At 39.0% G+C, this 15,577-nt stretch overlaps 1 pseudogene; it reads left to right on the top strand.

Annotated features, from left to right (window-relative positions):
* Positions 1–3,282: 3,282 nt before the first annotated feature.
* LOC100593121 lies at positions 3,283–3,830 on the top strand (annotated as a pseudogene).
* The last annotated feature ends 11,747 nt before the right edge of the window (positions 3,831–15,577 follow it).

A 15,577-nucleotide genomic window follows, 5' to 3' on the forward strand; every position in this document is an offset into this window, starting at 1 on the left:
CAAGCTTTGGATCTCAGGATCCTGAGATTCCCTGCCCAATGTTTCCAAGTCACTTCCAGTACCTATGCAGTTCTGTCTTTTGGGTCCATTATTCTGAGAGCAAACTGTGCTACGGGGTGACTGGTGGGTGAGGTGATAGGGGTGATGGAATTTAGTCACATGGTCTAGAATAGCCACCAAAGGCTCCTAGTGGTTCAGGACAGAGCCAGAGGTGGAAAGAAAAGGAGATAGGGGCTGCATGGCTTGGGGAGTGGGGCTCCACTGATCTTCTTGCCTCAAGCTCTGCAAATATTAAGGGCAGGCCTGCCCTTAGGAGTACGATCTTCCTGTTCAATGAGCCCATGGTGGGAAGTAAATGGCAATGCTGCAAAAACTGCTACTTATTCCAGTACAGTTACTTGTGACTTCCTCATCCTTTGCACAATTATGAACTGTCAGATAACAGTGGCATTTCCAAGATTTATCTCCATCATCTCATTGCACTTCTGAACTTCATACTTTGCAAGTATGTACAATAGATGCACCCATGTTCATGGCTATTTTAATATATGTAACACAACCAAGAAGAAATTTGCAAAGGCTTCTAAATAGTCAATCTGTCACAGCCATGCACTTGCATTAATTCACAAAAGCATCATTAAAAAATTAAGCGGACTGCCTCATCTAATAGGCTACATTGTGATAATAGGAAATGCCATGGGTCTACCCAATGCATGACCTTCTTCTAGCTCATATTCAATCTGAAAACTGAAAAATGATGGTGTTGAGAGGACATGAAGCCAGGAAGTATTGGCAGCATTGAGAAGCAGTAGACAGAGATTCCTCAGAGAGGAAGACAGCCACTAAGCCAGGCAAACAGAGAAGCCATTCCTAAACAATAGCTGGCTCAAATCGGCAAAGAACATTAGAGGAAATATCTTAATATAAGTCGGAGCTGGGAGCCTTAACCACAGATTCAGAAATAGCAGCTCAGTGCTGGGTAAGGACTACAAAGAATGCAAAAAAGGATCAACAAATCCTAAATAGAGAGTTTTGGACAGAATCTGAACAGAAGCAAGGTTTTCAGACATATCTGGCCAAGACAAACCACTTCTTGTTAAAAAAATGTATATAGACAGATTAATTTCGGAACTCTGCTGAATATCATTTAAATTTCGTATGTGTAAGTTAACTGTAAAGTAAACTATATGTAATTCTTATTCCATGCCATGGGCTCAATTATTTTCAACCAACTGTTTGCTGTTTTTGTAGATTCCTCCACTAAAGACTTGCCCTAAGATGCCTTTAGCAATAAACTGTCACATTCTGTGAACTTCAACTGACCATTTCAATAAGGAGGTTGAGCCCTGAATTTTCTGTCACCTGCAGTCGTGTTTGAAAAACTCATCCAATCATAAGACTCAACTGAATTATCTGTTAAACTGGTGGTTCTCAAATTGTAGTGAGCATCAAAGTCAACTAGAGGGCTTGTTCAAACAGATTCTTAGAGAATCTCATACAGTGGGAATTAGGAGATTCCAATAATTTGCATTTCTAATAAGTTTCCAGGTGATGCTGATGCTGCTGGTCCATGGACCACCCTTTGAGAACCACTGTATTAAACACTCTGGATCCCCAGAATTCCACCTCCAATCCACGGAATCAGAATCACAGACTCAGGATCCTATTTTTAACAAACATTCATGATGATTTTTCCGGTCTAAATATACCACATCTTTTATACGCACTAAATTTAATGTTCTTTCTCTGTTTAGGAGTTCCTCAAACCCTTATCAGAGTTCAGTACCCTTATTCTACACAGTATTCTCGAACTCTTGATTATCTAATTCCCCAACTCTGAGCAGGTTCAAAGCTATCTACTATGTGGTGTGGAACTGGCTCTTTTTTGTTTGTTTGGTTGGTTGGTTGGTTGATTTTTTATTTATAACATGAGATTTTTTGTTTGCTTGGAGAAAATGTTTTGCTCTCAGGTGAGGGCGTTTATAATAAGTGACTTATTTATTACAGATACAAATTCCAAACCTAGTTTATTCTAAGCTTTTAAGTTCAACCTACAAAATGTATTATTCTATTTATAAATCTAGTAAAGTTTAATAATCACACAAATATTTTTGACTGATATTTGGTCCCATTTAATGAAGTACCCTTCTGCGTTTTCAACTGCCCATAAGGGGATAGAATAATTTAATTTACTTTTTTTAGTTTATTTTTTTGAGATGGGATTTTGTTATGTTGCCCAGGCTGGTCTCAAACTCCCAGACTCAAGCAATCCTCCTACCTCAGCCTTCTTAATAGCTAGGATTACAGGCATGCACTCTCAATGTACTTTTTAAGCCCTTTATATATCTGACTAACAAATAAAACCTCCGAAGCATTTTATCAATTCCTACACACATAACAAATTAAAAGTACAGTGAATCTTAAAGTTTTCTTAAACGTCCAAGCATATTAATGGCCTTAAAATTATGGGCAAGCAGTCAGACAGGTTATGAGAAATTTATCCAGATATCATTTTAAAATTTGTAAGAATTGTGTTAAAAAGGATGGAAGATGGAAAATTGTGTCAAGTTTAAAGTATTTGAACCAAAACATGAAGACTTTCAAGAGTCTCAAGATATAAAAATTAAAACTTCCATTCTGGTAAAGGAACCAAGAACCTACATTGGGTAAAGGACGCCCTCTTCACTAAATAGTGTTGGAAAAATTGGATATCCACATACAGAAGAATGAAACTCAATCCCCATCTCTCACCATATACAAAAATCAACTCAAGAGAAATTAAAGGCTTAAATATAAGACTGAAACTTTAAAAAATACTAGAAGAAAACAGGGAAAATACTTTAGGACATAGATCTAGGCAAAGATTTCACAGTTAAGACCTCAAAAACACAGACAACAAAAATAATAACAGACAAATGTAACTATATTAAACTAAAAAGCTTCTGCACAGCAAAGGAAACATCAGAGTGAAGAGACAACCTGTTAATGGGAAAAAATATTTGCAAACTATTCATCTGACAAGGGACTAATATCCAGAATATACAAGGAACTCAAGCAACAATTTACACACACACACACGCACACACACACACACAATCCCATTAAAAAGTGGGCAAAGAACATAAATAGACATTTCTCAAAAGAAGACATACGGCCTCCTGCAGTGCTCAGGGCCGCAGCGGGATAGGGAGCCTCCGGGAAGAGCGGCGCAGGAGCTGGCACCCACCACTGGAGGGGCGGCGACGGCGGCCGGAGCGACCTAGGGAGGCGAGCGCAGCCGCCATGGCCGAGTTCCCGTCAAAAGCGAGCACGCGGACCAGCAGTACCGCGCAGGACGCCGTAGCCTTGGTGTAGGCGCTGCGCACGGACCTGGGCTTCGTGCGCTCCCGCCTCGGGACGTTCATGCTGCTGCAGCTGGTGCTGGGGCTGCTGGTGTGGGCCCTGATTGCGGACACCCTGTACCACCTGTACCTGGCCTATGGCTGGGTGATGTTCGTAGCTGTCTTCCTCTGGCTGGTGACAATCGTCTTCTTCCCCCTCTACCTGTTTCAGCTGCACATGAAGTTGTACATGGTGCCCTGGCCACTAGTGTTAATGATGTTTAACGTCAGTGCCACCGTTCTGTACGTCACCGCCTTCATCGCCTGCTCTGCGGCAGTTGACCTGACGTCCCTGAAGGGCACGCAGCCGTATAACCAGCGTGCGGCTACCTCGTTCTTTGCGTGTTTGGTGATGATCGCCTACGGAGTGAGCACCTTCTTCAGCTACCATGCCTGGCGAGGAGTAGGCAGCAATGCACCACCAGTCAGATGGCTGGCGGCTATGCCTAAACCACCTGTGCCACAGCTCCCCCTGCGGCTGAAGCCACCGCTGGGTAGCAGAGCAGGGTCGCCCCGCAAGCCCAAAGCTGGGGAGCCTTGAGCAGAGTCAGCCCTGCAGAGACTACACTTGCTTCTCTCTGCCCACCAGACACAAGCTCTCACAGGGCTAAGGAAGAAGGCCTAGGCTGGCAGGCATCTGGGCTTGCAGGAGGCCAACTGCTGAGACCTCCTCCACATCTCCCTTATTCAGCGGAAGGTGACGGGGATCTGAGGCTGTGTCTCTGCCTTCTCTTTAGAGGACTTCAGCGTCCAAGGCTGGGGCCCACCCTTCTCACCAGCACTAAATTCATTAACAAAGACTTCAGACCTGCAGCCCCAAACCCGCTCTGGTATAAGCCTAACAAACAACATGTAGCACCTTCGTCTTTGTTCCAGGAGAGCTGAGCAAGCTCATGAAACCATTCTCCCTCCTTAAGACACAATTCCTACCCAACCCTCCCTGGATCCAACCTGTAAAAAGCGGGTTATGATTGTTGACAGCATGGTCTTCCCTCCCTGCATTTCAGACACACCAGTTGTTGAAAGCAAATCCGTTTTAAGTGACTTCTCAATGCTGAAAAGCCTGTCCAGGTTTCCTTCCCTTTCCCAAGCCTCACTTGTAATACTCCCTTTGGGCAAAGCTGACATCAATTCCGACTGCCTCCCTGACCCTGTTGACTAGGCACAGGGGACGCAAAGGAGGGAGGGAAGCAAGGCCTTGTCTGGCCAGTTGTCATGTGGTTGATGGTGACTTTGTTTTTGTTTGTTTGTTTTTTAATAAAAATAAAGATGAGAAAAATTAAAAAAAGAAGACATAAAAATGGCCAAGCCATGTATGAAAAAATGTTCAACATCACTAATCAGCAGGAAAGTGCAAATCAAAGCTACAGTGAGATATCACCTTACTCCAGCTATAATGGCTATTACTAAAAAGACAAAAAAAATAACATGCTGGTGAGGATGTGGAGAAAAGGGGAATTCTTATACACTACGCAGGAACGTAAATTAGTACAGTCACTGTGGAAAACAGTATGGAGATTTCTCAAAAAACTTAAAATAGAACTACCATATGATCCAGCAATCCCACTCCTGGGTATTTATCCAAAGGGAAGAAGATCAGTATATCAAAGGGATATCTGCACCCCAGTGTTTATTGCAGCACTGTTCACAATAACAAAGATATGGAATCAACTTAAGTATCCATCAACAGCCAAATGGATAAAGAAAATGTGGAATACTATACGGCCATAAGAAAGAATGAAATCATGTTATTCACAGCAACATGAATGGAACTGGAGGTCACTACGTTAAGTGAAATAAGCCAGGCACAGAAAGACCAATGTTCTCACTCATATGTGGGAGCTAAAAAAGTTGATCTCATGGAGACAGAGAGTAGAATGATAGCTACCAGAAGCTGGGAAGGGTGCTGTGGGGATAGGAGGGATGAAGAGAGGCTGGTTAATGGGTACAAATGTACAGTTAAATAGAAGGAATAAGTTCCAATGTTTGATAGCAGAGTAGGGTTACTATACTTAGCAACAATGTATCGTATATTTCAAAATAGCTAAAAGACTTGAAATATTACCAGCACATAGAAATGATAAATATTTGAGGTGATAGATGCCCCAAATACTGACTTGATCATTACACATTCTATGTATATAACAAAATATCACATGTGCCCCATAAATGTGTACACAAAAATTTAGAAAACAACTTTTGTTCCAGGAAGGAGCAGCCTGAAGTTGCAGGATTCCATGAGTAGATAGAAGAATTTGGTAATAATTAGGCTGATTTGGTAATTAGACACAAAACAGGGACATGGTCTATAAGGTCATCCCGTCCTTAAGTTATGTAGTACAAGACACTATGAGTGTAAAAAGAGAGCTCGGCTTGGCAGTCAAGATGAAGAGAAAAATTGCCATGTCTGTCTGAAGGTCTAGACTTCACATCCCAGCCGATATCTCTGGACACCACATAGTATCAACAGTCAAAACTTATTTGGGATGAGGTAATGGGGTGATTCAAAAACCTCCAAATCTCAGTGGCTTAGCACAGTATGAATTTATTTCTCTCTCGTAAGAAGTCCAATGCAGATTTTCCTGGCCTGTGGTTTTCCTCTAAGCAAAGACTTGGAGATCCAAGCTCATTTAGTCTTTTGGGGCTGTCATCATCAACACATGGCCTCTGAGGTTGCTATGGAATGAGAAGAGACAGAGGCTAGACAAAGCACACAAGCTTTTAATTACCAGATTTTATTTTTTTACTGTTTTACTAATATTATTTTTATTTAATATTTTATAACAATTTATGGGATACAATATGATGTTTTGATATATGTATATAATGTGGAATGATTAAATCAAGCTAATATATCCATCATTTCACTTATTTAACATTTTTTGTGGTGATACATTTGACATTTATTCTGTTATTTTGAAACATACATCATTATTGACTATAGTCACCCTGCTGTGCAATAGATATCAAAACTTATTCCTCCTGTCTAACTGAAACATTGTATCCTTTGACCCTCAACTGCCCATTCTCTCTGACCCCCTTCCTCAGCCTCTGGTAATCATCATTCTATCATCTACTTCTATGAATTTAACTATTTTTAGATTCCACACATGAATGAGATCATACAGTATTTATCTTTCTAGACACCTAGGTTGATTCTATAACTTGGTTATTATGAATAATGCTGAAATGAACATGAAAGTGCAGATATCCCTTTGACATATTGATTTCAATTCCTTTAAATACATTCTCAGAAGTGGAATTGCTGGATCATATGGTCGTTGTGTTTTAAGTTTTTTGAGGAACCTCCACGTCATTTTCTATAACTGCTGTCTTAATCTGCATTCCCACCAAGAGTGTGTTAGGGTTCCCTTAACTCCACATTGTTGTCAACACTTATCTTTCATCTTTTTGATAAAAGCCATTATAAAAGGTGTGAGATGATATCTTATTGTGGTATTAATTTGAAAATGATTAGTGACCTTGAACATTTTTTGATGAACCTGTTGGTCATTTATATGTCTTCTTTTGATAAATGTATATTCAGGTCCATGCCCCTTTAAAAAATTGGTTACTTGTTTTCTTGCTATTGAGTTGTTATATACTTTGTTTGTTTTTAATTTTAATGTTTAATTTTTGCGGGTACATAGTAGGTGTATATATTTATGGGTTACATGAGATATTTTGATACAGGCATGCAATGTGTAATAATCACATCAGGGTAAATGGAGTATCCATCACCTCAAGCGTTTATCCTTTGTGTTAAAAACAATCCAATTATACTCTTTTAGTTATTTTAAACTGTATAATTAAATTATTTTTGACTATAGTCACTCTGTTGAGCTAGCAAATACTAGGTCTTGTTCATTCTTTCTATTTTTTGTACCCATTGACTCTCCCCAATCCCTGTCCTTCAAACCCACAACCCTTGCTAACATCTGGTAACCATGTTTCTACTCTATATCTCCATGAATTCAATTGTTTTAATTTTTAGCTAGCAAAAATAAGTAAGAACAGGTGAAGTTTGTCTTTCTGTGCCTGGCTTATTTTCACTTTACATAATGACCTCCAGTTTCATCCACATTGTTGCAAATGACAGGATCTCATTCTTTTTATGGATAAGTAGTATTCTGTTGTGTATGTGTACCAAATATTCTCTACCCATTCATCTGTTGATGGATGTTTAGATTGCTTCCAACTCTTAGTTATTGTGAATAGTGCTGCAATAAACATGGGAGTGCGGATATCTCTTCGATATACTGATTTCCTTTCTTTCGGGTATATACCTAGAATTGGGATTGTATGGTATCTCTATTTTTAGATTTTTGAGGAACTTCCAAACAGGTTTCCATGCTAGTTATACTAATTAACATTCCCACTAACAATATATGAGGGTTCCCTTTTCTCCACATCCTCGCCAGCATTCATTATTGCCTGACTTTTGGATTAAGGCCATTTTAACTGAGGTGAGATGATACCTCATAGTAGTTTTTGATATACAATTCTCTGATGTTCAATAATGTCGAGCACCTTTTCATATACCTGTTTGCCATTTCTATGTCATCTTTTGAAAAACATCTATTCAGATCTGTTCCCCATTGTTAAATTGTATTATTAGCTTTTTCCTATAAAGTTGTTTGAGCTCCTTATGTATTCTGGTTATTAATCTCTTCTCAGATGGGTAGTTTGAAAATATTTTGTCTCATTCTGTGCATTGTCTCTTAACTTTGTTGGCTGTGTCTTTTTCCTTTGCCGTGCAGAAGCTTTTTAACTTAATGTGATCTCATTTGTCCATTTTTACTTTGGCTGCCTGTGCTTGTGGTGTATTACTGAAGAAATTTTCACACAGACCAATATCCTGGAGATTTTCCTCAATGTTTTCTTGCAAGAGTTTCACAGTTTGAGATCTTAGATTTAAGTCTTTAATCTATTTTGATTTGATTTTTGTATATGGAGAGAGATAGAGGGCTAGGTTCATTCTTTTGCATATGGATATCCAGTTTTCTCAGCACCATTTATTGAAGAGACTGTCCTTTCCCCAGTGTATGTTCTTCACGCCTTTGTCAAAAATGAGTTCATTTTGAACTGTAGATTAATGGATTTCTCTCTGGGTTCTCTACTCTGTCCCACAGATTTATGTGTCTGTTTTTATACCCGCATCATGACATTTTAGTTCCTATAGTTCTGTAGTGTAAATTAAAGTCAGATAATGTGATTTCTCCAATTTTTTTCTTTGTGCTTAGGATACTTTTGACTGTTCTGCATCTTTTGTGGTTCCATATAAATTTTAGGACTGCTTTTTATATTTCTGGGAAGAATGTCATGGGTGTTTTGACAGGTATTGCATTAAATCTGTAGATTGCCTTGGATAGTATAGACATTTTTACAGTATTGATTTTTCCGATCCATGAAAATAGAATATCTTTCCATTTTATTGTGTCCTCTTCAATTTCTTGCATCAATTTTTTATAGTTTTTATTATAGACATCTTTCACTTCTTTAGTTAATTCCTAGGTATTTTATTTGTAGATACTAAAAATGGGATTACTTTTTTATTACTATTTCAGATTATTTGGTGTTGGCATATACATATGCTACTGATCTTTGTATGTTGATTTTGTACCCTGCAACTGTCCTTATTTGTTTTTCAGTTCCAATAGATTTTTTTTTTTGGTAGAGTCTTTAGTTTTTCTCCACATCTAAGATTATACTGTTTGCAAACAAGGATAATTTGACCTCTTGCTTTCCAATTTGGATGCCCTTTCTTTCTTTCTCTTGTCTGCTCTAACTAGGACTTCCAGTACTATATTGAATAACAGTGGTGACAGTGGGGATCCTTCTCATGTTCCAGATTTCAGAGGAAAGACTTTCAGTTTTTTTCCCATTCAGTATGATACTGGCTGTTGGTCTGTCATATTTGGCTTTTATTATGTTGACATATGTTCCTTCTATCCTCAGTGTTTTTTAACGTTTTTATCATAAAGGGATGTTTAATTTTATCAAATACTTTTTTCAGCATCAACTGAAATGATCATGCGACTTTGATCATTCATTCCGTTCATATGAGGTACCACATTGATGGATTTGTATATTTGGAACCTTCCTTGCATGGGTGGGATAAATCTCACTTGGTTGTGATGAGTGATCTTTTTAATGTGTTGTTGAACTCCATTTGCTAGTACTTTGCTAAGGATTCTTGCATCAATATTTATACATGATATTGGCCTGTAGTTTTCTTTTTTTTTTTTTTTTTGATGTGTCTTTGTCTGGTTTTGATATCAGGCTAACAATGATCTCATGGAATCAGTTTGGAAGTATTCCCTCTTCTTTTATTTTTTTGGTTAGTCAGACTAGGATTGCTTTTTATTCTTCTTTAAATGTTTGGCAGAATTTAGCACTGAAGCCATGGGGTCCCAGACATTTCTTTGCTGGGCGACTTTTTATTACAGCTTTGATCTTGTTACTTATTATTGGTCTGTTTGGGTTTTGGATTTCTTCATGATTCAATCTTTGTAGGTTGCATGTGTCTAGGAGTTTATCCATTTCTTCTAGATTTTCCAACTTATTGGCCTATAGTTGCTCATAGTATCCACTAGTGATCCTTTCTATTTCTGTGGTATCAGTTGTAATATTCCTTTTTTCACCTCTGATTTTATTTATTTGGATTTTTTTCTCTTTTTTTCTTATTTGGTCTCATGAAGGGTGTGTCAATTTTGTTAATCTTTTCAAAAAAACCCAACTTTTTGTTTCCTTGACCTTTCACATTATTTTCTTCATTTCAAATTCATTTATTTCTGCCCTGGTCTTTATTGTTTCTTTTCCTCTACTAATTTGGGGTTTGGTTTACTCTCCTTTCCTAGTTTGTTATGATAGATTGTTACACTATTTGAGTTTTTCTTCTTTTATGATGTAGGTGCTTATAGCTATTAACTTCTCACTTAGTACTGTTTTTGCTATATCCCACAGATTTTGGTATGTTGTGTTTTCATAATCATTTGCTTCAAGAAATTTTTTTTTAGTTTTTTCTTAACTTTTTTATTGACCCACTGGTCATTCAGCAGCATATTGGTTGATTTTCATGTATTTGTATAGTTTCCAAAATTCCTCTTGTTATTAATTTCTAGTTTTATTCCATTGTAGTCAGAGAAGATGCTTGATAGTGTTTCATTTTTTTGGAATGTTTTAATACTTGTTTTGTGAGTTAACATATGGTCTCTCCATGAGAATGTTCCATGTGCTGAGGAAAAGAGTGTGTATTCTGCAGCTCTTAGATGAAATGTTCTGTAAATATCATTAGATTAATTTGGTCTATAGTGCAGATTAAGCCCATTGTTTCTTTGTTCATTTTGTGTCTGGAAGATATGTCCAATGCTGAAAGTGGGGTGTCAAAATCTCCAGCTGTTATTGTATAGAGGCCTATCTCTCTCTTTAGCTCTGATAATATTTTCTTTGTATATCTGGGTGCTCCAGTGTTGAGTGCATATATATTTACAATGTTATATCTCTTGCTGAATTTACCCCTTTATCATTAGTGACCTCCTCTATCTCTTCTTATAGTTTTTGTCTTGAAATCTCTTTTGTCTAATATAAGTATAGGTACACATGCTCTGTTTTTGTTACCACTGGCATGAAATATCTTTTGAATCCTTTTATTTTCAGTCTATGTGTGTCTTCAGAGTTGAAGTGTGTTTCTTGTAGGCAATAGATCATTGGGTTCCCTTTTTTTTTATCACCCATTCAGCCACGGTATGTCTTTTGATTAGAAATTTTAGTCCATTTACATTTAATGTTGTTATTGATAAGTAAGGACTTACTCCTGCCATTTTATTTGTTTTCTGGTTGCTTTGTGATCTTCTTCTCCTTCTTTCATTCTTTCCTGCCTTCCCTTTAGTGAAGGTGATTTCATCTGGTGGTATGCCATAATTTCTTGATTTCTTTAGTTCCTGTATCTGTTGTATATATTTTTTTCATTTAAGGTTACCATGTGGCTTGCAAATACTATCTTATAACTCATTATTTTAAGCTGATAATAACTTAATACTGTTTGCATAAACAAACAAGCAAAAAGAAAACAAATAAAGACTCTATGCCTTAACTTCATCCCCTGACTTTTTAACTTATGCTGTGACTATTTACATCTTATTGTACTATTTATGTCTTGAAAAGTTGTTGTAGTTACTATTTTTGATTGGTTCATCATTTAGTCTTTCTACTTAAGAGTACTTTACACAGCACAGTTACAGGGTTATAATACTCTGTGTTTTTCTGTGTACTTAATATTAGCAGAGTGTTTTCTACCTTCATATGATTTCTTATTCCCATTAATGTGTTTTTCTTTCTGACCAAAGTATTCCCTTTAGCATTTCTTGTAGGACAAGTCTGGTGTTGATGATATCCCTCAGCTTTTGGTTCTCTGGGAAAGACTATTTCTCCTTCATGTTTGAAGGATATTTTCACTGGATATACTATTCTAAGGTAAAAGTTTTTTTTCCTTCAGCACTTTAAATATGTCATGTCACCCTCTCTTGGCCTGTAAGATTTCCACTGAACAGGCTGCTGCCAGACATGTTGGAGGTCCATTGTATGTGATTTGTTTCTTTTGTCTTGCTGCTTTTAGGATCCTTTCTTTATCCTTGACCTTTGGCAGCTTAATAATTAAATGCCTTGAGGTAGTCTTCTTTGGGTTTATATGCTTAGTGTTCTGTAACCTCCTTGTACACAGATATTGATATATTTCTCTAGGTTTGGGAAATTATCTGTTATCATCCCTTTGAATAAACATTCTACCCCTATCTCTTTCTCTACCTCCTCTTTAAGGTCAATAACTCTTAGATTTGTCCTTTTGAGGCTATTTTCTAGATCTTGTAGGAATGATTCATTATTTTTATTCTTTTTTCTTTTATCGTCTCTGGTTGTATATTTTCAAATAGGCTATCTTCAAGCACATTATTTTTTTCCTCTGCTTGGTCAGTTCTGCTATTAAAAGAGCCTAATGCATTCTTCAGTATGTCATTTGCATTTTTCAGCCCCAGAATTGCTGCTTGATTCATTTTAAAAATTTCCATCTCTTTCTTAAAGTTATCTCATGGAATTCTGAATTTTTTCTCTGTGTTGTCTTGAATATCTTTGAGTTTTCTTAAAACAGCCATCTTGAATTCTCTGTCTGAAAGGTCACATATCTGTTTCTTCACGACTGGTCCCTTCTACCTTGTTTAGTTGATTTGGTGATGTCATGGTTTCCAAGATAGTCCTGGTGCTGAGGGATATTTGTCTGTGTAAAGGCATTGAAGAGTTAGATATTTATTGTAGTCTTTGTAGGTTAAGCTTGTTTTACTTGCCCTTCTTAGGAAGACTTTCAAGGATTCGAAAGGACTTTGGGATTGTGTTCTAAGCCATATCTGCATTAGGGGACACCCCAAGTCCAATAACACTGTGGTTCTTGCAGACTCATAGAGGTACCATCTTGGTGGTCTTGGATAAGATCCAGAGGCATTCTCTGGATTACTAGGCAGGCACTTGTTCTCTGCCCTTACTTCCTCCCAAACAAACACAGTTTCTGTTTCTGTTCTGAGCCATCCAGAGCTGGTATTGTGGTTATACAAGCACCCCTGTGGCCACCATCACTGGGACTGTGCTGGGTGAGACCTAAGGCCAGCAAAGCACTGGGTCTCACCCAAGGTCCACTGTAAACACTACCTGGCTACCATCTATGTTCATTCAAGGCACTGGGACTCTATAATCGGAAGGTGTTGAAGCTTATCAGGCTTGTGTCCTTCCACTCAGGAAGGCAAGTTCCCTCAGGCCCCAGGGAGGTCCAGAGATGGGCCATCCAGGAGCCAGGAACTGGAGTCAATACCTTAGAAATCTACCTGGTGTTCTATTGTACTACAACTAAGCTGGCACTCATATCATGTGATGCAGTTCTTCCCAATATTTTCTCCCCTTTTCATAGGCAGAGGAGCCTCATGCCTTGGCTAGTACCATCACAAGCCTTCAGAGAGTACTGTCAGGCTACTGCCAATGTTCCCTTAAGACCCAAAGGCTCTTCAGTCAGCTCATGATATATGTTGCCTGGCCTGGAACTCATCCTTCATGACAAAGGGCTCCCCTCTGGCCCAGGGCAGGTCCAGAAATGCTGTCCAAGAGCCAAGTCCTGGAATTGGGGTTCCCAAGAGCCCACTTTGTGCTCTAAACCCCTGAGGTTGAGCTGGCATGTAAATTGCAAGACAAAGTCTCCTTTACTTTTCCCTCTCCTTTTCTCAAGCAGAAGGAGTCTTGCCCCATAGACACCACAGCTGGGAATATGCTAAGTCTCACCTGAATCCAAGAAGTCTCAGAGTCTCACCCACGACACATGACATACTATCTGGGTATTACTCCTCGTTATTCAGGGCCCAAGGGCTCTTTAGTCAGCAGGTGATCGGTCCTGCCAGGACTGGGTCTCTCCCTTCAAGGTAGTGGATTCCCTTTTGGCCCAGTGTGTGTCTACAAATGTTGTCTGGGAGTTAGGTCCTGGAAAGGAGGCCTTATATCTTTGACTGGCTCTCTATCCTACTGTGGCTGAGTTGGTATCCAAGATGCAAGACAAAATCTTCTTTACTCTTCCCTCTCCTCTCCTCGAACAGAAGGAAGGGGTCCCTTTTGAATCCATAAGCTGTGCAGCTTGTGGCTGGGGGAAGGTTGTCACAAGCACTCCCTTAGCTGCCCCACCGGGTGTCTCAGTAGGTCTTGTGCCCCACCAGTCCACTGGCGCTGAGTTGAGTTCAGCACTAGGACTTGCCTACAAATTTCAGTCCTTGTGGCCTAGACTGCTGTTCAAGTTTATTTAGGGACCCAGAGAACTTTAGCCTAGTGTGGCAAGGCTTGCCAGAACTCAAGTTCCAACTGCTGAGTTGGGTGATTTCCCTCTGGCTAGGGCTGGTCTAAATGCTCCCTCTGTGGGCAGCCGTTAGCTGAGTTAAGCCCAGTTTGCTTTCTGCTACAACATGGCAATACTGAGTTCAATGCAATGTCTCACAATTGCTGTGCTGTCCCTCTCCCACCTTCACAGATTCTCTCTCTGTGCCACACGGCTACTGCCAGGGGATGGAGGACGGGTAGTGTCTGCAACTCAGGACTTTTTTTCTCCTCTTCAGTACCTCTTTCAGTGATATGAAGTTAAAGCCAGGTACTGTGAGTGCTCACCTAATTTTTGATTCTTATGAAGGTGCCTTTTTTGTGTGTAGATGGCTGTTAAATTGGTGTCCTTCTTGGGGGGACAATTGGTGGAGACTTCTGTTGAGACATGTTGCTCCCTTTACATATTTTGGATATTAACCAGTTATCAGATGTACGGTTTGCAAATAACTTTTCCCACTCTGTGGGTTGTCTCTTTACTTTGTTAATGGGAGTTTTTGTTGTTGTTCTTTTTTCTTCTTTCTGTGCAGACACTGTTTAGTTTGATACTATCCCTGTTTGTCTATTTTGGCTTTCGTTGCCTGAGCTTTTGGGGTCATACCCAAAAAGTCTTTGCCCTGACCTATGTCATGAACCTCTCCCTCTCTGTTTTCTTCTGCTTCTTTTACAGTTTTGGGTCTTATGTTTAAGTCTTTAATCTTTTTTGAATTTATTTCAGTATGTGATGCAAGGTTAGGGTCCAATTTCACTCTTCTGTATGTGGATAACCAGTTTTCCCCACACTATTTATTAATTAGACTGTCCTCCCCGCATTGTATGCCTTTGGCATCTTTGTCAAAAAATCAATTTATCATAAATGCATGATATATTATTTTGTTCTCACACTGCTATAAACAATGACATGAGACTGGGTAATTTATGAAGAAAAGGGGTTTAATTTACTCACGGTTCTACAGGCTTAACAGGAAGCATGACTGGGAGGGCTCAGAAAACTTACAATCATGGCAGAAGGTGAAGGGGAAGCAGGCACATATTATCATGGCAAAGCAGGAGGGATAGAGTAAGTAGGGAAGTACCACACACTTTGAAAGAATCATATCTCATGAGAACTCACTCACTATCATGAGAAGAGCATGGAGGAAATCTGCCCCATGATCCAGTGACCTCCCACCAGGTACGTCCCCCAACATTGGGAATTACAATTTAACATGAGATTTGGGTGGGGATGCAGAGCTAAAACATATCATTCTGCCCCGGCCCCTCCCAAATCTCATGTCCTTCCCACATTCAAAACATAATTA

The sequence above is a fragment of the Nomascus leucogenys genome, chromosome X (assembly GCF_006542625.1).
Source record: "Nomascus leucogenys isolate Asia chromosome X, Asia_NLE_v1, whole genome shotgun sequence".
Lineage (NCBI taxonomy): Eukaryota > Metazoa > Chordata > Mammalia > Primates > Hylobatidae > Nomascus > Nomascus leucogenys.